The sequence below is a fragment of the Solea solea genome, chromosome 1 (assembly GCF_958295425.1).
Source record: "Solea solea chromosome 1, fSolSol10.1, whole genome shotgun sequence".
NCBI classification, from domain to species: Eukaryota; Metazoa; Chordata; class Actinopteri; order Pleuronectiformes; family Soleidae; genus Solea; species Solea solea.
In genome coordinates this window covers 14,434,012-14,457,969 of record NC_081134.1, presented here as the reverse complement: position 1 = coordinate 14,457,969, position 23,958 = coordinate 14,434,012, and the positions used below count along the sequence as shown (strand labels likewise).

Below are 23,958 nucleotides of genomic sequence, written 5' to 3'. Positions count from 1 at the left end.
TAAATACAGTCATTTACACACGACATAAAAGTGGTGTGATATATAAAGAGATCTGTTTAGAATCACGGCGCACTCACACAAGCATTTTCACTTATGCCGTTTGACTTGGTTTCTGTTCGTGTCAACGCTGCATGAAGTTATGCAGGGAATAAGCCTTCTGGCACGTACACGCACAGAAACAGCACAGGTGTTACCATTATTGCGTCTGTACATATCGACTGTGATTTAGTGCCCTGTAGTTACTGACATTTTCCAGACAGTGTCCTAATTCTGAGAAAGAAAGGGAATAAACTAAAGCTGTAATAGTATGAAAACTTGCTTTTAATCCTAGTCATATTTCTCTGTTTTAAATATGTTATTTGTTCTTCGCACTTATTTTGCTTTGTCCAGCCCGTTGCTTTTGTAAAGCACTTTGGCTCAACCCCCCGTTGTTTTAGTAAATATCACTTGAGTGTCAGTTGAATCTGTAAATTCAAGCCAATTTTGGGTGCAATATGTGAAAATACTTGTTGCTGTGTGAAGGTGTACACTCTTTAATCCTAATACATTGTCATTTTACATCGGAAAAAATTAATTTCCAATGCTTCATGTGTTTGCTTGAAAATTGCTTAATGGGAAACGTTTACTGTGTGGGTGAACACAACAGCGGCTCACTTGAAAACAGGGCAGACATCACACCTCAGTTCACTTCCTCTCACTTGTATTCCACCATGGATATTTTTGCTTAAATGGTTTAATTCACACAATTTTCCTTGTGAGCTGCTTCGTAAAATTAATTACTTCCAACACCTCTCAAGAGTATAATATCGTCATGTTTGGTAGATTTATTATTTATTGCGTTTGTGTTTGTGTCAGAGTTAAACTGCGCGGTATATGCTCCGGAGCTGGAGCTATACTAAAAATAGAGGCAGTCCCACAACTCCTGCTTGACTGACAGAATTCCTTTAGCTGGCACACAAACACGACCTATTTCTTTTTTTTTTTCCTAAGCCAAGTTCACAACCTTTTTATGTTGTTATTTGAAAGAAGAAAAAAAGCCTCTTTCATTCAGCAGTAGTATTTTCTGCCATGGCAGTTAATTAAAAATTGTTTTAGCAGTATGTAGGTTTATTCTACTGGGTGTTTTTTTAGGGGGAGTGGTGGGAAGTGGGCAACACAACAGTGTGGAAAAAAAAAAGTTATCAGCTACCATTGAGTGGAATCATTACATGCTGTAAATCTTTTTTTTTTCTTCTTTTTTTTTCATTGCCTTTTCACGCTGAAACAATGAGCATCTGTTTCCATTTTTCAGTGTTTAAGTCTCTATGTGGAGGAGGGTAGACTCGCTGCACAACAACAGTGCAACAACTCTTAAAACTACACTCTAAGATAAACATTCACCATTGGAAACCGAGCTAAAACAAATGTTCCGAGTACTTTAAAATGCTTAAGTATAAAGCGAGATGCCTTTCTCAGATAAGCTTGTTTTTCGGGCCGAGGCACACTGGTATTTTTGGAGCAAATCACACAGTTGGAAAGCAGTGACTTTGGTACATTACGTTTATTTGTTCGACGCTTTTACCCATATAAGAGCATTCTCTCAGACGTCCCAAGGACAGAGGAAAGGCAAGGCGTTGTGAGCCAAAAAAGATCCAGAGAAGAGACAAGTCTGGATCCATGTTGCTTGTCGGATTTTATGCTTGATGTAACTTCTGTCAGCAATGTCTGCACTCAACACAAATCTCATGGGGGGGAAAATGGAGGGCTACATTATTTCCCGAAGGGAGAATAATATTGTATGGTCCTTAAACTCAAAGCATCCTCTAAAGCAACTTTAAAGGCCTAAATTAATAAGTAAGCACTCTATTTATATTATGACTGACAGAATGTTCTGCAGTCACCAATGTAGCTTTTATCCGCTTGTAGGAATAAAAAAATCTTATTGTATTATAGGCCCCTTTACACCTGGCATTAGAATGCATTTTCTGTGATCGGATTGTGATCTGATAACGCTTCACCACATGCGTTTTACTCTCTGGTAAAGATCCTATTACTATCCCATCATTACGTCACTTCCCACAGCAGCAGACCACAGCGTCACGTCCTGTGTGTCGCCATATCAACAACAACGCTATAGTATGGACTCTGCCACCCCCCCCCCCAAAGTGGTTTGGCAGATCGGGTAACAATCTGTCCTCGAGTGTATTTACACCTGTACTTACAATAGGTCAGGCGCTATCTGATTGCGATCTGATCACAGAAAAAACGATTTTAATGCCAGATGTAAAGTGGACCCTAATTAATAGATGTACACACTGGTTGCACCAGATCTTGCTTGAGTTGTTAACCATGTTTTTAAAAAATGGACTCACCAAACTCATTTATTACTGTTAACATAGAGATTATATTACATTTAGACTGAGTAACTCACACAGCCCTCGCAATGCTGTCATAAGCATGGCTTTCACGTTATCGGTTGCATTTTTTTGCCCCAAACGCACATTATTGTTAACCTTTTCCACACTTACCAACCCTGCCTTTAAGTTAACACTATTACTTGTTCCTCTCAAACATTTTATGTTTGATAATTACATGTTTACTTGCACGAAACCTCCACGTCAGGTGAAGTTATGTAATTCTTAGACAGTTTACCAGGAGTTTACCAGGAGGAGATGACTGACCACAGCAGAAGATTGTCTGGATCAGATGCATCTGTAAAGGGTGGGCACGTGTGAGGCCGTCTGACTCGCTGTCAGTTATCCAGAACTTTTCCTGCTTTGTTCTCACATAGGCTCACTTACTGGAAAAATGTCCAAGGGCGTCTTTCCTTTGAAGGGTTTTAGTTTTACCGGTACAGGCTGATTTGGAACTATATGTTGTTAGTATGTAAACGGGACTGTAAAAAAAAACAAGTAATGTACTTATGAATAGCTGGCGTAAACCATCCTCCTGGTCCTCATTGAATTAAGCCATCATCTTATCATGACTGTGGTAGAGTGCACTTGTGGTTGAGCCCTATAATCGAGCCTGCTCCATCATGGGAACCAGCATTACATGACTATCAAGATCATCATACTCCCCACCCTTTTTCATGCTTCCCCCTGATTGCTAAAGTACAGAAAACTGCTCCAACCAATAAGCCGGGAAATGGCCGCAGCCAACAATTGTCTTCTTCCCGATGCCGAGAGAACAGAGACTGTGTCTGTCTGCATACAAGCGTTTTGATTAAATCCCATAGAAAGTCCTCAAGATTCTTTGATTTTCTCCTCTTTCAGTAAACAGTTTCTCCCTTTTAAGGTTTGCGATCGCCTTTGAATTAGCGGCTTTTGATCTTAATGAGTAAAACCACTTAATAATGACTCGAGACTTGCAGTATTTACCACAGCATTCCCCCATCTACCCTCATATGCACCGCATGAATGTTTGTCGAAACACCACACGTTATTACAAGAGGTCTTTGCCCATAATCTGAAAGGCACATTTGGTGGGGGGAACACACACTAAGCATGGGAGGACAAAAAAAATCAAAGACAACATGCAGAGGTGAAGGAACTTGAATTCTGAGCCTGAGACTTCCTCTGTGGGGTCGCGGTGGCTACGAAACCCACTAGAATTCTGCCATCAAAAAATGTAATTATCACCCCTTTAACCCAATGTGACATCTGAAATTTGGATTCACAAGAGTGTGGAGTGTGGACTTGTTTTATTTTAATGCTGTTGCTTGAATCTCTGCAGCTATAATGTTCAAGTAAAACAACCAACGGCATGAACACTATTTCAAAGCCAAAGGTGTATAATTGCAATGTTTTGGACTGTAATAAATCTAACACAAATCTGCATTCACACCACAATACAGGTTTTGTATGAGGAAGCCAGAATCATGATTAATTATGTCATATTACATATTGCAGAGAAAAGCGGTAACTAGCAATCACTGCAAGTGTAGGTGATGTAATGTGTATGTATGAATGGTGTTTATTCTCCGCAGTGCTAATTAAAACAAATTGAGGAGGCAAAAACCAAGATGGTTCAAATGTGGACTTTAAGCTCAGGCATAATAATGAGGCAAATGTAACAAAACAGGGAAACATGTTGTTTCATTAAGAATATAAATTCAATGTGACTAAAAACATTTTTTTTTTTTTAAAGACGTATAATTTACATGGTGATGTCTCTCCCCACAATAGAGACTGAACTTTCACAGTAAAAATATATTTTTCTGTGTGAGTCAGCAGCAAATCTGCATATCACTTTTAGCCCTTTCACGCTATTACCTGGGGTTTTGATTGCACACTGAAAACAGGCACAAAAGACGGGCTGCAAAAAAGCAGAGCCCAGCGTTTTCTGACAATGTCATCAGTCCTCTGAAAAAAAAAAAGAAAAAAAAAGAAAGACAAAAAGAAGGAAAAACAGAGACAGGGGCTGGCTGTGTGTATTTACATATATACTGCTTTGACCACAATGAATAAAACACCAGCGAGCCGGGCTCTCCTGGGTCAGTTCAGATGAAACAGAGAGTTTACACTTCTAGTTGTAGGCCATACATAAACATTGTTTTTCTAAATAAGAATATGTGCCAGTGGATCAGCATCATTACATCTGCTTTTCTTTCACTTTGATATTCTTTATAATGTAAAACTACACCTCAGAAAACATGCGAGCTCTGCACTAATCCTCTCACTTTCCACCTGGTGAATTTGACCCAAATTCACATTTCCCCCGTGCGGCCAGGGGACTGTTTTTTATTGAAGCCACGTAACAGAGACCACTGACCTGGCTATGTACTTTGGCTCATGAGGGGAAGAATGAGAAGTGATATTTAAGAGAGTAATATTTCCAAAGTTGGCAATCAAGTGTTTGTTCTTAGATCGACTTTTCTCAGGCAAATATGTCCTTTGCCTGAATTTGCACGACTGAAGTTCGGCTCTTTTATTGCAGTGCTGAAAAGTAAGGATCTAAAAATAGGGCTAGTGTTGGGGAAGAATGAAAGCCCCGACTCACAGCAAAATATCATGTTCAAAAGAAAGCTGCATGGGGCTGAACTTAAAAACCTGAGCAAAGTGTTACCATAAACCTGCTTCCAGCTGGGCAGATCATTCCCCTTCCCGTACATTGATTGTCGAGATATGACAACAGAAACCTCACATGATATTCAGAGGCTAAACGGCAGAGCTCAGACAGCATATGAGGAATCGCATGTTACTAGGGCTGTAACAATATGCAATACGAAACCGAAATCGCGACACTCGGATCCACGATCCTGTGTCGCGGTGTGATAAGGCAGAATCGCGACACACCCCTTCCAACTCCCAGAGTTATCTCTCCCGTTCAGATCCACTGAATCATTTGACGCTTGCCTGCAAAAGTTCAATTCCCTTAAATCAACTCCACAACAAGTTTGGTTTTCTTAAGAGAAAGAAGTTGTTTATTTGTTTAATGTTGACTTACTTGGTTTGTGGTTTGCAGCACAGGCAGTAAGCCTCAGTTACCTTAGTGTGAAACAGTAGCCATTTATTTTACTTTGTAAATGTAAGAGAACTTGAACTTTTCAACATGCTCGAATCATCTCCACAGTGGAGTTTAGTTCTGTTTGTTTTTCAACAGTATTTTGTTACAAAGAAAACAGAAGTGTTATAGCTTTGGCTATTTATATTGTTAATCATTTGCATAGTTAATCTTGTTCTTCGGTGTTCAGTTTATAAAGGTTTTTCAAACGTTATTTAATTAAAAAATAACGCCCCCCCCCCCAAAAAAAAATAAAAAAAATCGTGATACGAATCGAATCGTGGGTTTGGTGTATCGTTACAGCCCTACATGTTACCAGAGGAGCAGGGTACCTGTGTAGCGACACCTCTGCTCACAATGAGGACACAGCTGGTCGTAAAGCACAGGTAGACATTATACATCTCGCCATTACTGTGCTGTCTGGCATATCACGGGTCTAACGGCTTCTAATGATAGCCTTAGTGTGGCAACAAATAAATCTGAACATTATGAAAAACATTATTCTCTTCTTCGTTTCCTGTTTTTCCCCAGACAGAAACATGTAGCCTGCAGCTGCTGAGTCTGCAGCACTCAACAAATCACGACTTAAAAATCTGCCCTGCACAAACATGTTGTTATCCGGGTTGTCATTAACGTTATATCATATTTGCTTCAAATGACAATTTAATGCTAATGCCTTTTCACTTACAGTGAAATCCTGGGGGGCGTTCAGCTTGAAAGTGTAATTTTATGGACAAACAAAAATCTCCATTGAGCTCAGTAAAAGTTTGAAGTAATTTACAACTCTGGTCTTCATTTGTGACCATACATTCACTTTGCCCCCCCCCCTTTTTTCCCCCCAGTCACTGTGTTTACATAATATTATAAAAATACAAATAATTGTGTTAGTGCCACTAAAAGTGGACTTTTAAAATACATGTAAACATGCTAGTCTGACTGAAATTGTACTAAATTGAATTTGTCAAAGTTGGACCAGCACACCCAGACACACTGCATGTCCTTCAGTTGGACCAGAGCGAGACTCGAGCTGGCCTGGCTCCTGTGTCCACAGATAATAGCAAAGAAATAATAGAAGAAGCCGATACACAGAGGAATAAGACAACCATGACAAAAACATGGCGAAATTCTGCCCGGAACATTGTTTGGACTGAGGAGGAGCCAGATTTTTTTTATTTTTTTTTATTTTTGGTTCCATCGATTTAAAGAATATTGGATATTTTATGACGGTAGTAAGACTCTAAATGGCGCTTGACATGCTAATAACTAGCTGCATGCTAAACTGGAAACACGCCTTATACTGAGAACCTGAAAAGGGGGCTTTTCACCCTCTAGTGGAGCAGAGGCGGACACACTTCATTCGATTAATTGATTTCCCACTTGTGCTTGAATACTGGGACAAGGGCAGTAGTCTGTGCATGGAAATGTACTATTTTGTGACAAAGAAAGGAGGTGTCATGTGCCTTTTTTTAAAAAAAGAACAGAAGGCAGAAGGCAGGTCAGTGCAACAAAAAAGAGAAATTTATCGCATGGTGGATATTTTTTCTCACTTATAGCCGAGTGTCTGTGGGAACTGAGGTTATACATGACGCAGGTATTTGCATAACATAACATAACAGTCTTGTTTTGCTCCGTAAACACACATTGACCTAAGATATAGACCTGTGGTCTGAAAAATCTATATGATATGTTTATATTCCCGTGAGGACGTATAGTACATATTTACCTTCGCGCACACACTGTGCAGTTTATGTGCTGTTTGGTTCCTGATAACAAGTTTTTCCAAAGCAAACAGTATACCAATGTATATTGGTATATAGATGACAAGTCAGCATGAATACAGATGTCAACATATACAATTACTGTCACGTGTTCTGTGAATTTTAAAGCAAGGATTATCCCAGTATTTTTGACCCATTTGCTTAAAAGCCTATTAAAAGGGTTTAGAGTTGTCTAATCCATCACAAGCAGAATCGAGTCTCAGCTCTTTTATTTACTACTTTAGCTCAAATACGTTTAACGTGTTAACAATTTCCAATTGCAACAAATGGCAGATGAAGAAAAACACTTCATTATCAAACATGAAGTAAGAAGTCATGTTTGCACATACACAAATCTTGTGCTTTTGATTCACACAAGGGATTTAACACCGTAAATGAAATTAAACAATTCATACATCGGCCTACATGCGGTATATGTATGTATATACATATATATGTATATATGTATATATATATATATATATATACATATGTATGTTTGCATGATGGTGTTATTAGCAGGATAATCCTGGGGTTTCAGTGAAGTTTCACTGTTACGTTCCATGGTTTCATTTCAGCTTTTCCCCCGCCAACAAGATTAAGATTCAAAGGGAAGTGTTGAGTACTAGCAATATCTCGCCATGAACATATGGAGGGATAGTGAATGTTTACAAGCAACGTATCCGTGTCTGCTTCGAGGACGAGAATATAATATAGCCTAAGTGCATGTGTGTGATCATAGGACTAGTGGATTTATTTTTGTGGGAGGTTAAGGTTGAGGGTTAAGCCCTGCCATTTTTTCCCCCCTTTCTCTCAAGGAAATTATATTACACTGAATCTACATACTTTTACTCACTGAGTACATTATGTAGCTGCTCATACATGGCACATACGACTGTTTATCTCTTTATGCTCATTTACATTTTTGTTGCCTCCAGTTGCATTAGGTTGCTATATTGACACCTAATTAACTACTTTTTTTGACTAATTCCCTGATTAATTGATCTATAAATGATCAGAGAGTGTGTGCTTTAGGTCCAAACATGTACCAAATTTCAGTTATATATATATATATACATTTTGCATAAGATCAAAAGGATATTCTTGCAACTGATGAACTGGAATGAGAAAATAGTTTTTGTTCATTATATAAAACAAAATCTGTATTAAATTTATTAGATATCCAAGGTTTATTAAATTGATTAGATATCCAAGGTTTTTGCTTTTGAATAGCAGCGTTCCCCTCTATTGACCTTGTTACATACTGTTGTGTACTTGTTACTTAAGAAAAAGTTGAATTCCTTAAACAAAATATGATTTATTCACATAATGCATTTTGCATTTATTCATCTATCTATCTATCTATCTATCTATCTATCTATCTATCTATCTATCTATCTATCTATCTATCTATCTATCTATCTATCTATCTATCTATCTATCTATCTAGTTCCGCTTCAAACACTGGCACATATTTAAAGTTCAATATTTCACATCATGTTTGACGTCAGTGTCTAAGCTGTCATAATTAGCACTGGGATCCAGTCCATGTCCTGCTGGTGATCCGCCCCAGGTTTTGCGCACGGCTCCTCACAGCCAGCTGCTGCAGAGCGGAGCACCGCTGCTCCGCTTCTCCTCGCCTTGTTCGCCTCCAGTCCCGGCTGTAGCTGCGACTGTGTGCGTGTGTTTGTGTGTGTGTGTACTGTATGTATGTGTGTGCACGCCACGGCGTGTGGATGAGGAGCAGAGGGAACAAACAGGAGCGACTAAAAACACTCACACTACACCTTCTTCTGCCTGTGGCTGCATGTGTGTGAACCAGGCCGCTGCAGACTTTTTACACGGACTTGACAGAGCGCGGAGTTCCATTCTTCAGCGGCACCGGGGCGCATCACGTCTCCTTGAAGTGATCCCGATTTTATGCAGTCTGTCCGCGTCGCTCCCGTCGGAAGGAGCCCGAGTGCACGCACGAGAGGGGAAGAGGAGGAGGAGTGGGGCAGGTAACGATCAGTACTTTTGAACATGGAGCTATTGGTCCGGTCTCGGACGCTCTATAGGCTTGAAGAAGAACAGAGACCCGCCACAGGAAAGCTCTCCGTCTGTGCGCTTTGAGGAAAGTGGAACATGCAGCCGAGCCCCAGCCTTCTTTGTGCGACCCGCTGCTTAGTTTCTGGGGGCCTCTTCTGAAAAAAAGGAGAGGAGAGCAGAGCAAAGGAGAGAGGAGAGGAGAGGAGAGGAGAGGACAGGACAAGAGAGGACAGGAGAGGAGCGGGGGCTCCCGGTGTTGATCTAAAATTCACACTCTCAAGCCGGCATCCATATTCTGGCACGGCGCACCACTGTAAGTAGCCCTTAAAAGCTGATGCTTTGAGACTTTCAACAGAGAGATGCTGGGTTATGCCTCGCTGAATCAATACCATTTATTTACACTCCCAAGGCAGGCTAAGGCAATATATATATATATATATATATATATATATATATATATGTGTATATATATATGTAACTGGCCCATTGACTCACCCCAGCAATGAGCTCAGTAGTACAAAAGTGTTATTTTCAAATGAAGTTGCACACTTCTAGGCGTCATTCTAATGCATATTTGATTCAATGTATTTTTAATCTCTATTTAATTGAATTTAAAAAAAAAAAAGCCCACTCAGTGATGCGTAATCAACTGCGTGACCAAATTTGGTGCAGATTCCTTCATTTAACATGATGCAAAATTGGAGTATTTGTTATGGAAAGGGTAACATAACATGTGTCTTGTGGTGCACAGTGATTAGGCAGGTCCCGGGGCGTGAATCAAAACCTTGCAAAGAGCAAATGGGAGTTGATTTATAAGCTATTCAGCCATGATATTCAGCATGATCAGGTGGTGAAAAATTGGAGCTCACACAAAACATCTCCACCCTGTGCAGGACAACAGGAGATAAGTAGCTGGATGTCAGTTACTGTCTCCATTTACTTCTCCATTTTGCAGCTATAAAATAAGATCATTTCACAGGGCATGTATAATTCACAGACCTGAGCCGGCCATGTGTAATGATGGGACACACACACACACACACACACACACTGAGGTTTTTACAGGCTGAGGAACCATATCTCATTCTCACGTGAAGCCTCTCGAAATAAGGCCATATTAGACTTCAGCAAAAAGAAAAATACCCAGAGGAGCACAGATGTGGTTGACTACACTTTTATCTTAAATAATACTTCCACATAATCTACACCAGTAAAGCCAAATTAGGATAGTGGTGCAACATTATGTAAGACACAGTTGACAAGTTTGGAAAACTGAGGGCGTCCTTGACGTACAGTATACTTATATATATATATATATATATATAACAGCTGTCAGTCAGCGAAGTACAGAGGACAAATGCTAAATAATTTTTTTGCCGAATCGTTAGAGAATCGCCACTATTTTAACGACAGAAAACTGCAGCATTATATAAGGCATAATGCGGGTTTTTGGAAAATTGGTCTCGCTGCCACATTTTGACCAAGTGTTTGTTTCACTTCAGTCACTCACTAGACAAACTGAACTGTGGTTGCAGAATATTGACTTAGCAATCAGTGATTGCTGAGGAGAAAAAGGTCACTTCCTCCCCTGCCAACAAATGTATGATGGGATGTTTTAGTGTTGAAGAGGGATGCCGCTCTTGAAATTCCTGTGTTTCATCTCAGGCAGTTTTTCCCAATCTAAAAAATGTTGGGACAGAAGGAAAAGAAAAGAAAAGAAAAGAAAAGAAAAGACAAGAGGGGAAGGGGCAAATGCTGTGCTGCCTCCACCCTCTCCATCTCTCACCCACCCCAGACGTGCTGCTGGTTTGGTCCATTTGTCTGTGTAGTCTTGGGAGGAAGTGCCATCACATCTCACATTGCGCAAATGGTTTCAATGCATGCTAGTGTGAATTCTAGCGGGTTTTTGTAACTGCCAATTTCCATATCAAAGTGTCTGCATTTCAATAGGGAGAACTTGAGCTACCAGCCCCCTTCCTCTAAGCAGTTTTGTTGAGAGAGAGAGAGAGAGAGAGTGCTGCTGCTCGTGGTGGAGGCTAGTCACAGGATTGCTGGACATTGCAATTGAGTGTGTATGTGTGTGTGTGTGTGAGAGAGAGGGAGAAGTGTTTGTATTGGAAGCAGATTTAGTGTGGATTGGGAGAATTTGTTGGCCATAATCTAACACCAGAAGCCATGTATTTAGTGGAAAATTTGGACTCCTTTCAGACTTGGTCATGTCAAAAAAGAAAAAAGCAAGTCAGTTTAAACAGTTTCTCTCGGCGCGAGGCATAAAACAAACTGGAGTCTGTGTTTTATATTTAAGGAGAAGGGGAACTCGCTTGAGATTCCGTGCGAGGAAGAAGAAGAAAAGGCATGAATAAGTTGCCGAAAATCTGTTTCCGCAATTTGGCCGCAGTGGTCTGCATCTAAAATGCATTATTTTCAACTGCTTCCTTTCAAATTAAAATGGTTTAATTTCCCATTCAGCGAGTGTAGATGTGAGGACGCGGAGCATTCGGAGTGCTGTGGGAGACGTTGACTACCTAGTGGTGCCTTGATTGTTTGTCTGTCACAGAGATAATATTTATTCCCCATTTTGTGCAGCTGTTGTTTGTGGGAGAGATAATGCGACAGTACACTTTTTATTTTGATGGATTTCTCTCCGTACCCTCTTTGTCTTGTGATGTATGCCGTAATGGTCTCATGCAATCCTTAGATTAATTGATAGAAATAAAGACACATTTGCTACACATGCAAAGATAAACAAAAAAAAAGAGGGGGGGTGGGCTCCCTTGCTTTTGTGCATGCCCTTACTTTGGAAATAGGATCAGCATAGGTTAATAGCAAAAGAGAGTGCAGCGTGTGAGATGATGATTACACAGAGACAGTGAACATAAATGCTATTGGGAGCGCAGAAGGGGTCAGTGGCCCCTTCACGGACATCCTACTTCAGGGTAACACCGTGAGACAACTGCTCCCCCCCCCAACATGCGAGAGAAGAGAGCTTGCTCCTTCCTCTTCTTCCTTTTGTTTGGACAACACCACGTCACTAAACCGGGGGCAGGTTGTGGGAGGGCAGGTTTCAGTTGCGGAACCTAGAGAGCAGGCGAGGGGAGGGGAAAAAAAACAGGACTTCACCTGCCATCTTCACTCACCGCAGACGGGTTTGACAGCTGTCTTCTTCAATTCCTCTGACATGCTCGCTGTGAAAAGTTGGACAAACAAATGGACAGGGAGAAAGGGGAAGAGGGAAGGATGAATAATGGCACACGGGACAGTTCTGATTAGATTTGAGATCAGAAATACTCTGTACATCTGGCCGATGCATTGGGAAGTTTAGTGCATTTCTAGATGAATGATGTAATTCTTTTCCCCTCGTTGTACTGACCTAACATCATTCTGTGATTTTCCTGGTTCTTACATTCTGACGAAAGCCTAGATAGCCGGGCTGTCTGCATTGTGTGTGTGTGTGTGTGTGTGTGGAAGAGGCACAGGGCAGAAGAGACTAGGCAAGTGCAGTTAAAGTTTGTTGAGTTAGGAAAAAAGTGAGAGAGGAGTTGAAGCCATGCTGTGGTGTGCTGAACCGAGCTGGGTTGTTCAGATTATTAAAAACCTGCCGAAGAGGAGAGGTTCATGCATTTCGGCTCTGTCGGGACTGCTATCGGTGGAGAAATTGGCACCAGTGCTCTTTCTGGGAGGAATTCATCCTGGGTGTTGCTACCAAATGGTCTGGAGTCTGAAAAGTAGTATCTGATTCTCAGCAGCTGACATTTACTGATGATGCTGAGAAGACTCCTCAACCCTCCCCTCCTAAAAAAAAAAGAGCTGAATCGAAGCTGCACTCTTGTTGCTGTTATTTGGCCTGTTAACCAGAGGATGAAGATGTAGTAGGAAAAAATACACACCAGAGGAGAAGGATGAAAAAAAAAAAAAAAGGAAACAGGATTTTGTTTATTTAACAAAGTGCTTTGGGGTAAGTTTCTCATTTAACTGCGAAAGCCCGTCATAGCTATTCTGTGGCTTGCCTCAAAAATAAAGAGACAGATGACTGAAATGAATGATTATGCGTTTGGGTTGTTAACCCGATGGATGGATATATGGTCTCGCTCCTTTTCACTGAGTAAATACATCTGAGGAGGAGAAAAAAAAAAGGATCCCTCCCGTACTACCACCTTCTGTGTTTAAAATGACAGTTAACTTTCCCCCACTGGTTTAAAATGGATGTTTAATGATCAACAGAGGCTTGGAGCTTCGGTCTAGCAGTCACGCTGGCTCTATACGCTCTCGCTGCCGAGACTCTATGTGGAAAACCTTCCCCTGGTGTTGTTAAAGGACGCTTCGCTCCAAAAAGAAAGGGGGCTGTTTTCTTGAGTGATTGATCATTTGAGGTCTCTTTGGAGTTTGTGTTAACCCTTTGGTGCGTGCAGATCTCTCCCAGTCAGGGAGCCGTCGACGGCCTGTGATGGATGTGTCCAGGGTCTTTAGGCTCCATATATCAGAAGATTAGTACTGACCTGTGAGTTGTCTGGGCCGCCCTCGTTGCCTTTTCTCCAACACTGGCTGACATTAGCATATGAGGACAGTGCTCTGTCTCGGGGGGATACGGAGATAGGGTGCTTTATTTGGTTCTGCCATACTACAGGTCACAGGAAGTGTGCAGATTAAAGGCTGAGGGCCTTGTGTTGGTATTAGGTGTATCTGACAGGTCATCCGTCTTCAGCAAGGGAATGCCTCTCTTTTCCAATTGTGTCATATCATTATCCTGGAAATTGAGGATCAGGTCATGCTGCGCCACAGACAAAATCCTCCTTCATGGCATTCACGAATCATATAAAAATGTAAATCACTTTGCTGATGTGGTTTAATGTTGTTATTTTTCATTTTGCGCTGTAAAAAAGAAATTGGAACAGTTGTACAGTCCCAAATACATAATCAAGGGATCTCGCCACAGTTTGAATTATTCTATTAGTAGCTTTTGCATAAACAGCACAAGGGCAGTTATTTGTCCATTATTTTCTTGATCAACCGATTAGTTGTTCGGTCTATAACGTGTCAGAAAATGTTGATGGGTGTTTCCATGAGGATGTTCTCAAATGTCTTTTTGTCCACAAACCAACAAAAAAAACAAAACAATAATTTCACAGAAATATTCAAATTTAACTGATAACTTATAGTTAGTTAAAAAAAAAAAAACATGATCATAATCAATTATCTAAGTATTTGACAATTCATTTAGAAATTGAGAACCCAGCCACCGGTTTTCAAGTTCATTCACTTACTAAAATGAATTATAACTGCGCTCCACATTTACAGCTCTTCCCTTGCAGCGATATTTCTCGCCCACATTTAAATGTCACCTCCCACGGTATTGCTGGCGTTTGTTGTTGTTTTTGTAGTGTCTTTATATACAGGAAGAATACTTTTAAAGCCGATCTTCAGGGAGCTGTGCATCTGCAGTCTGTCAGTTCTTTGCCTCGTCTAATGGCTTTTTGATGCCTACTTGGAGTTACTTGGTGTCTTGTGATGAGGCCAATGTGTTTTCAAGGTGAGGAGGTATTGTCAAAGCCCTTGAACGCTCCCTGGGCTTTGATTGGCAGGCGTTGTCGCAGAAGATGAGAAGCAATGGGAGTCACACGGCAAAGAGAATCTATTACCTAGGATGGCAAGGCATGCTTTCACAATGTGTCAGTGCAGTCAGCCATCTTGCTCTCTCGCTGCGTCTGTGGAATTGTCCCTCCCCGATGCAAAGAGGGAACAGCTTTCAGCTCTAATTTTTGTGGCTGCCACAAGTAATGCTGCTGATGTCTTGTACTTGGGTTTCATGCTATGATAAATGATCGCGTTTGAAAGCCAAAAACATTCAAACGTTCATCAGTGGTGGTGTGTAATCCCGGTTATGATTGCTGGCAAAAATTAATAAAAGGCATCCAGGCAAAAAAGAAAGAGAAAGAAGCTTGAATTAGTCAAAACTATACATAAAATGTTGCTCCTTCTTGTGGCATTGTGCTGATTCCCCCCCCCCCCCCCCCCATTTCAAAAGCCTTATTCACACACACACACACACACACCACGAGCTTCACGAGAAGGAGGGAATCTTGTTGTTGATCAGCCAAGCAAATCAGATCTTGATATTTGAAGAGTGCAGTTGTGATTGCTAATCACTTCACAGCCGAGTTTTAATTAGGAGACCCATAAGCATTCTGTCATATCTCAGCAGAGCATAATCAAGCATCACATGTACTTAAGAGAACAAATGACTAGTTTTCTTTGTGGGGGCTACACAAACAAGCACACAGACAGGAAGACCATGGTTGTTGTTGTTGTTGATGAAAATATATACGTTTACCTGCATTCCACGTGATCTTTATCCTAAAATGATATCTTGACATTATCAAAGGATTACAGATTAAATACGTATTTGGAGCACGGCAGCAATGCACGGACACTATTGTGCTTATCGCTGCAGAAAGTCCGGGATCTATAATCTTAATTTCGGGGAGACAGCTCTATAGATTGGGGCCGAGCTTCTTTTCAATGGGTAGGTCTGTGTCCTGTGCTCCTAAGACCTTTGTTAGGACATTTTAATTACAGCAGAGCCTGGTGTAATTGATCTAGGCTTAGAGGGATTTCACTGTCAATGAGAATGAGCCTGGGCGTTAATACAGCCAAGCTAAGGCTTCCACCTCTGTGCTGCAGTCTGCAGTCTCTCTCTCTTTCTCCCACACACACACACACACACACACGCACACACACACACACACACACACACATACACGTACACGTACGAGTGAAGCTGTGTCTCCTCATTGACTATCACTTATTTCAGTGAAGAGCATGTCTTTTATGTGTAATCAGCCTTCCGTGGCGCTGCAGACGCGTTCTCCTCTGTCTTTAACATTCCTCTTGTCAGCGCTGTTACCACCTGGAGAGAAGCCGTTTCTTCATGGTTTCTGTATTGTCACCCACAATCTTGAAATTTTTATAAGGCTGTTAGATAATGCTTCCCGATGAGGGTGAATTATTGATGGTCTTGTTTGTATGAGCGGGACAGGGGCAGGCTTTTAACTCTCTGAGCTGGTGGGTCTCTTATCCGGTAACTAAGGGACACTGCACAAACACCCAAAAGAATGATGTACTGGAGGTGAAAAAAAAAGGAGAAAAAAAAGGCAGGGGGCTGAAAATAAAATAAAAGAAGCACGCATCCCTTACACTGCTGTTAGGCTAAGCCACAGCACAAGAGGGAACTTGGCAGAAGTGAAAAGCACGGCATCTACCAAAGCCCTTTCTCTGTTTTGAAGCACTGAGAAGTTTTAAGATGGCTGTGTGTGTTGTTTGTGTTTGTTGTTTTGTATGGGAGTACACACAGCAACCCCGGCCTGGCTTTTTTTGTTTTAATATTTTGTACAAACAAATGTTTCAAAAAGGTCGGGCACTTCTATAAAACGGGAGGTGAAGATGTGGAAGAAATAATCAATTTTTTTGGGAGTTTAAGTGAACATTTAAAATGCTGGAGCTGGAACGAAGAAGTTAATAATTAATTTGTCGATTGAATCAAAAGCTTGAATCAAAGCTTTTTTGATATTCATTTAATCCTGTAGGTCATTTTTCAGCTTCATCTTCTTTCTGGCTTCTGGATGGATATTCTGCTCGTCTCTGTTTAATGTTCTAAACTGAGTTGGACTGTTGGACGGACACATACAACAATTCTATTTCCTAAAGTTACATAGACTAAATGAGTAAACAGATTTAAGAAATTAAATAGATATTATCTGGCTGTTAAACCAGTTTTCACGGATACACAACACATGTGTTTTATGATAGTCTCGGCCCAAGTCAGCATAAACATTTTTTATGTACATTTCTCGTCAGGATTTTGGCGTTTTCGGCTCCTGAAATGTGATCTGCACCAGGTGGAGCCACCTTTCGACCGTCTGGACTCATAGAACCAGATTTTCATTTGTACACATGATGTCTTTGTTCATTGTGTGCTCAGAATCACAGGAGGAGTCGCCTGTAACCAGGCAGCTATTGGACGATACAGCTGTCAATCACACTGGTGTCCACTCATTATGTGCAGTTTATTTGCCATAATTCACAGCATTGACATCATGTGCTCTTGAAGAAGAGCTGAAACTATTGATTGAGACCATTAACTTCTCAGGAAAATGTTTACTGATGCCATAAATCAAGGGAGAAGTTTTCCCCATAGACTTCCATTCAATCCTATTTTATTTTATTTTCACTTCCTATCTGGCTTCAGGATGAACCAGGAATAGTATGATTATTTTTTTTTACGGAAAGCTTCTGAATCCATACGTTTTGGTGATAAAAACACGGCAGACGAGCGCTGCATCACTTGCACACCTTATAATGCATATGAAGTGACTATGTTGAGTATATTGGCTATGCACGTGCTTGTCTTTGACAACATTGATGGATTAATTGATTGGTTTATGGCGGGGCATGCACACACAATAGTGCCCAGACCATACAGGCTTTTAATGCACAAAGAAGGACAGAAAGTCATTCTCTCTCCTCTGCAGCTTCATTTCACACAGTATGTGAAAAGTAAGAACAGTCATTTCCAGTGAAAGTGTGTGTTCACAGCTGATAGTCAAGTCATAGTTGATAGAGGATAGAGATGCATAAAAGTACCGGCACCGTATTGGTATCAGTGTAACGCGACTTTTTACTTTCACACTAGGCTGAATAGGCTGCTCTCTCCTTGACTTCTATGCTTGCGCCTTTACTAACTATTACTTCTTTGTGTTTATTTATTTTTCCGCAATGAAGAGAATTTGACATGAATGTGCATGAATGGATTCCCCTCTAGTACTTGTATACAGGGACAAGGGCAGTACAGCCGTAGCGTGATTGTTTGAGTGTTTGAGTGCAGGCGTATCCAGAGCAGAATGTATGCGTTTTTAAACGAAAACAGAGTAGCGTGAATGTAGTTTCAATGGTCCTGTCCTTCGAAAAGGCCCCCCCTCCCTGTTACACCCACCGAAAAGGAATCCCATTATCGCCCCTGTTCTTCTTGCGGGAAGAAACCAGACAGTCAGCCACGAGCCAAAAATGTGTTTCTGAAATGGCGAAATGTTGGTTTGAGAAGCGTCTTTGACTCCGACTGACAAACCGTACAACATGCCGCAAAACAGAACGGACGTCTGTGTCTCTGTCTGTCGCACACATAGCCGCATTTCATTAAAATCTCCCCTTAACTGCTCAATGTACACCCTGACAGCTGTCCCGGTTCTTACAGCATGCACTTTCATCATTGTTCCAGTTCATTGTCTATGCACTTGAATGGCCCTCCAGTTTGCATGACAATGGGACGAGCACAACAAGCGCACGGAAATAGGGATGAGGCGTATAATTTGGAGCTCTGAACTGTCCTTTCTGCCACATTTTAGGTTCTATCTTTAACATTTATTTAGAGAGAAAAAAAAAAAGGACTATATTTTTGATGTCGAAAAACCCACTTTGTTTCATTGAAGGCTCAACATCTGGCCAGTGTTGCCATCCAAGATTTGAATTTCTTTGTAACTAATGTGGTGATTTAGAGACCAAGTTGTGGAATCGCGTTCTTTTTCCACCTTTATTGTAGCAGCACAACAAGGGTGAGTCAGTCTACTGTGAAGGATGAGCCATTTATAACCCATGGATAAACCGGCTATGGTGCATCTACGGATGGAAATGAAGTAGTTTACAGCTGAATCAGGTGTAATATCTCCAAAATAACAGCCCTGAGACTGTCAGTGACGTCAGTAACAACAGGAAGAGAGCCGGGAAGTAATTATGTACAAAGAAACCAGAAAAACAAGTCCAGCCAGCTCCTATTTCTCAGTGGAAATGCTACAGATTGAAGCCCATGTTTTAGTTCCTAAAGAAACAGACAGAGTGGGTGGGAGGACAAATTAATAGAAACCAATACTGAGGGAAGAAAAAAAACCCCACTTTGAATTGAAAACAAGCATGAAACTCATCCAAGCCTACAGCATGTGTGTGTGTGTGCATATTAAGTCCATGGCTCATTTTCAACTCAATACAGCCAAATTGTGGAGCATGGGCAATATGGTAAAAAGATATGAGCTTGATATTTTAAGCTGTGAAGAAATAACTGTATCTCCACAGAAGGAAGGACTGCTTCTAATCAAAGCAACAATTCAGAATAATCAGTCTCTAATTAATGTTGTTAGATTTCAGACCATGTACAGCATCAACACCATTTAGCATTTTAATGATGTCGGCAATAAATTGAATTACAATACGTTTTTTTTTTTGTCATAATAATCAGACACATTTTTGCCTTTAGGGTGCACACACACACACACACACACACACAGCTGATACTTCTTGATATCTGGGTAAATTACCAATTTTAATATCAGCTAATCCCTCTCGTTTTACCCTTAAACCATGAATAGTCACTACTTGAATCATTGCGTATTTAGCCAGATCATTTAAAATAAAGGGATTCAATTCAGCGTACCTTAAAATCCTGACAACATTGTTACATTTTCACAGTACTGTCAACACAATAAGTCATTCATTTTCAGCCCTATCAAACATTTTAGCATCTTTCTGCACATAGTTTTGGTTTATGGCTCCTCACGTGTATTGTTTTAGTTCATTTTATTCAGATTTTAGCATCATTTTTTAGTACTTTCGATGAAAAACCCTTAAAAAAGACTTAATTTGCAAATAACCGGTCAACACTGAGGAGCATTTAGACCCAAAGGAAGATAAAAGAAGAGTTAAATACATAACAACTGCCGAGAATACTGTTTTAAGACTGTTTTTTATTTCCAAACCCATTAACTCAAGATGGATATGAATCATTCGGTAATTGACAGCTGTAACTCGATAGAGACGCTTAGATTTTTTGAAAAAGAGTCAGATTTCCAAAAATAACAGTGGATAAGGAGTCAAGTGTGTACTGGTGCAGATTCATCACAGACACCTATGAGGAAAGCTGATCATATTTGAACTAATACTGAAAAAAAACTGCTCCTCGGCTAAATATATTCTTTTCCAAAGGAGGCACTGACAATGCAGATGCCCTTTGGAACACAAGGCTGAGTCACAGGCGCACAGCAGGTGACCTGATCTGAGGAGCAAAAAGTCTGTGAAAGTGAGAGAGAGAGAAAAAAAGTCTGACGTGAATCATTTCTCACACTTTCAAGTGTCCTGATGGTTTTACCTGCCGAGAACAGCAGAGGATGTCTGCTGTCGACTGTTAAACATCCTGGTGGGTCCATAATAGTATTGGCAGTCATCTCGTGGGACTCATTAGGTCTGATGATTACTCCACGCGTTTGTGTAATGGCTGAGGCTGTACGAGGCAGTTTTTTTTTATTTTTATTTTTTTACAGGAATACTCTGGTTGCACGGCGCGTTCCGGTGGTTTCGTGAATTAAATCAAATTCATAGCCAGGCATCCCCCTTGTCACCGTGATGTAAACATGATGCTACATCCTAGGAAATCCTGCGGGGCGGGAGCGCAAGAGTCGGCTTCCACCTCCTGAACTTACTCATACAACAAGACACTTGCAGGAAAATGATTGACCTCTTTAGATACTGCAATCTTTCATAATGTTGTCCACGACAACGACGCTGTAGATCAGTCGGTTCAAGGCTCGTCTTTGCTCGTCAAAATTAAATTTAGTGTGACATGTCTTCAAGGACATATGTTCAAAGCAGAAAAATAATAATTCAAAATGAAGTTTGCCCGATTTAATACATAACACCAGAACAGAATTAATGGATTTCATTTTAGGGCAAGTAATAATTACTGTCATGAGTAATGTGTTTACTCCTAATATTTCAATGAAACTGTTTAACAATTCCGTCCAATTAATGTTACAAAATAGTGGACATTTTTTTTACCAGCAGTTTTACCACATGTTGTTTTTAAATAGATTTCTTTTTGTCCACTTGAAGCTGCAAATGCCAATATATTTCATTTAGAACTTCCACAGATTCTTACATCAGAGGAAATGTATGTATTTCCCCCAAAAAAAGAATCAAAAAGTGGACTAACATTATAAAATATTTAAAAGCTCATAGTCAGTTCATAACCAAAAATAAATGCGGTTTAATACTCTGGCTATAATTCCTATTTTAATTACGGTTATATTGCTTGTTCATTTAGTTGCTTACTAATGTCAGAGGACAACGTCTTACACATTTTTTAATAATGATCTCAGGTGTAAATGGTTCTGTAACTTTGTGCAAAACCTACATTAACTCGTGATGATTTTGTGAACAAGCGCAAGCTCGAGCAGAAATTTGAGAGAACCTCTGAGAGAACACTGTAGCCCTGAATGAAGGCAAATGAATGCGCGTCATTTACCTCAGAAGCTGAATGAATAGAGACCACACAAACCGCCTACAGAGTGACAGGCTTCATATAGAAATGAAGCCCGTTTGCTGATCGCACATTGGGAACGTGTAGCACACTCATTTTCGAACAGGAAAAAAAACACGCTCACCCTATCTAGTGAGGTGAGAGCTGGAGGATGAACGTATGAGTCTTCATGATGAAGGGAGCAATTAAGTCGTCTCGGTGCAAAACAGCGGCTGCATTCATTCGCTTCCTGTCCAAATAAGACATACTACTTTGACCAGCCCCGTAAAAATCAATAGAAGAATACAGTGAGCGTGAGTCGCTCGGCGGGACGTCAGGAGACACACTGTATGATGTAAAATGTCTGTTTAACACACTTCATGTTCTTCCAATAAAAATAATGTCTCACTCCGTGACACGAGACACTTTGACTGGTGACATAGCAGCTGTTATTGCTGAAACACAAGGAGGTAATGGAGATGCTTTTATTACTGGCAGATGTGAATTCATTGCAGTTGATGTTTCACGGGTTTCATCCAAAGCAGGTTCGAGTGAACTTTATAGCTTGGTCTAATTTATGTTCATGATTAAATCATGGCCTGTAAAAATATCAGAAAAATGATGATAGACAAAAAAAAAACAAAAAAAACCCATCAAATTTCCTTGACATTTTGCAAAAGGCTTTGGACCACAACCCAGAACTATTAAGTACAGAAAAAAATGACTTCCTTAATTAAGCACGCGCTCATTAATTTCTGTTAATTGACTCACTGAATATGTGTGAAAATATTTTAAGATTTTAAGTGGTGTCAGTGTATTAATGGAAATGACTTGGCATTTTGGGTGTTATTATACTAAACTACTGTGAACTGTAAAAGCATGATAATATGGCCATTTCAAAACAAGTTTTATTACAGGTTGTTATGTTCTACACACATATGAACATAAAAAGTTACGAATCTAACTCCTGACACCAAATCTACACCCGTATAATTCACTTTTATTTATATATTTATAAAATGTGTCACTTTTTTTTTTTACCGCTTATGTCATAAGCCCCACTTGGATGGGATTACTTTCTACAGTGTGTGTGTTACTTTCAAAAAGTAATTGAAAAAATGGGGCCATGTCTGTAAATTTTAGCCCCAATCTAAATCTTGCCATGTCAGTAACTTGTGTGGATTTTAGTGTCAGCCAAATCTGGGACCTCCTGGGCCTTTGATAAACCCGTGGCTTGCCCTATATCTGAAATGACAACCCTGAGATAGTTTACAAATAATGTGTCATTTCCCTCGGGGAAAGATAAAAAAGAAAAAAAAGAAAAGAAAAAGGAAAGGACTCTCCGCCTCTCCCACGTCCCAGACTGAAATCACTGTGGTGCACATGCAACATCTTCTCCCCTTTTGTGTAAACAAGTTTGCCGTCAGTTTGCGGAAATTATGCTTGATTATGACAATACATTTCCGCTGCGATGGCAGCACATGAATGGATTTCTGTAACGCCGGAGACTGATTGCACAGATTTTCATCCCGGCCTGCGTGTTGTTCATTAACATCACAGATGTTGTTGCACATAAGCAGTTTCTTCCACGCACGCGTCGTGGTAGAGCAGCGCTCGCGAAAGAGCGAGGTTACGCATGTGTAAGGATGAAACACGGTGGTGATACAGTTTTTCCTCTAAAGGTGCAAACATCCACACATCGCCTGCAGGGACTCAAAGCGTTGTGAGTGTGTGTGTGTTCATGTGTGCATGCATGCATGTGTGTGTGCGTGTGTACAGTCCTGGCGCTAACCAATTCGGCGCCCTAGGCAAGATTTTAGGTGGTGCCCCCCCCCCCTCGCATCGCAGTAAATTCCACTGCCAATTTGCATACCCTCACACAAGAAACTGAATAGTTTTGTCTTTGAAATTGTATTTTATTTTAAGAAAAACAAGTTGCCCGATCAAAACAGTCCCCTATTAATTCTGTGCCACTGCACCTGCTCTGCTTTTATGCCACCTCTGCTAGCTACAATTATAAATATGTGAGCTTTTGAATATTTTTAACACTTTAATAGTGTTAAACTGACACAGTTTAACACTATACACACACTTGAGAAGTGTAACACAACCAACAACTTGGTCTACAACCATGATATGTACATAAATGGGTGGAACAAAAACAAATTGCATTTTAATTGACTGTTATAAACAGGGCAAACGATCGCTTACCAGATGTCAATACAAATGTAGACAAATGCGTAACACCTGCTCAATACGTCTAATCTCTGCACATTCCCCCAGAGGGATGCAGGGAGGCGGGAGTATGGCGAGTTAAGTTAACGCCACACTCTGCTACGTAACTAATGCAATGCAACA

At 40.5% G+C, this 23,958-nt stretch overlaps 1 protein-coding gene across 9 annotated transcripts in view; it reads left to right on the top strand.

The window, feature by feature from the left end:
• Window positions 1-8,875: 8,875 nt before the first annotated feature.
• The window catches only part of LOC131458965 (adhesion G protein-coupled receptor L2-like), a 91,617-nt gene continuing 76,534 nt past the window's right edge, over window positions 8,876-23,958 (top strand). For 4 of the 9 annotated variants that reach the window (XM_058628395.1, XM_058628691.1, XM_058628778.1 and 1 more), the window contains exon 1: window positions 8,876-9,582. The gene's annotated coding sequence lies outside the window, so the exon portion shown is untranslated. The remainder of the gene's footprint in view (window positions 9,583-23,958) is intronic. The other 5 variants (XM_058628483.1, XM_058628531.1, XM_058628955.1 and 2 more) reach the window with 2 other exon arrangements.